Below are 1,201 nucleotides of genomic sequence, written 5' to 3' on the forward strand. Positions count from 1 at the left end.
CTTGCTTACCAAACAAGAATCTAAGCCCAGACTAATAAGGTGGATCTTGTTGCTCCAAGAATTTGATATTGAGATTAAAGATAGGAGCGGAGCAGAGAACAAGGTAGCTGACCACCTCTTAAGGATCCCACAAGAAGAAGAGATGCAGCAAGTAGCAGTCAATGAAAGCTTCCCTGATGAACAATTGATGATGATTCGAGTAGCTCCTTGGTTTGCAGACATAGCCAACTTCAAGGCTATTGGGGAGCTACCAACTAACATCAATAAGCACATGAGGAGGAAGCTAATCAAGGATGCCAAACACTACATCCGGGATGACCCTTATTTGTTCAAAAAGTGTGCTGACGGAATCCTAAGAAGGTGTATATCCCATGAAGAAGGGCATGAAGTATTATGGCAGTGCCATGGATCCGCATATGGAGGTCACTTCAGTGGAGAAAGGACAGCAGCAAAAGTGCTTCAATCTGAATTTTACTGGCCAACAATGTTTAAGGATGCCAAGGAAATAGTGTCAAGGTGTGATGAATGCCAAAGAGCTGGTAATCAAACCAAGAGAAATGAGATGCCACAGCAATTCATACTAGAGTTGGAGCTATTCGATGTATGGGGGATTGATTTAATGGGACCTTTCCCAACCTCCTACTCTAATAGCTACATATTGGTGGCTGTTGATTATGTCTCAAGATGGGTAGAAGCCATAGCCACTGCAACAAATGACAACAAGGTTGTGATAAGCTTTTTGAGAAGGAACATCTTCAGCAGATTTGGAGTGCCCAGAGCTCTCATTAGTGATGGAGGGACACACTTCTGCAACAAACAACTCAAGACACTCCTTCTCAGATATGGAGTAAAGCACAAAGTGGCAACTCTATACCACCCACAGACCAACGGGCAAGCTGAAATTTCCAACAGAGAGCTAAAAAGAATCCTTGAAAAAACTATTGGAAGCTCAAGAAAAGATTGGTCTAAGAAGCTGGATGATGCACTATGGGCCTACAGAACAGCCTATAAGACTTCCATTGGGATGTCTCCATACCAACTAGTATATGGCAAGGCTTGTCACTTGCCAGTTGAACTCGAACATAGAGCATTTTGGGCTCTAAAGATGTTAAACTATGATGAGCAAGCTGTTGGAGAAAAGAGATTAATGCAACTCAATGAGCTGGAGGAGTTTAGGAATCAAGCATATGAGAATGCAAAA

Source organism: Arachis ipaensis, chromosome B1 (assembly GCF_059453495.1).
Source record: "Arachis ipaensis isolate K30076 ecotype BB chromosome B1, ASM5945349v1, whole genome shotgun sequence".
NCBI lineage: Eukaryota > Viridiplantae > Streptophyta > Magnoliopsida > Fabales > Fabaceae > Arachis > Arachis ipaensis.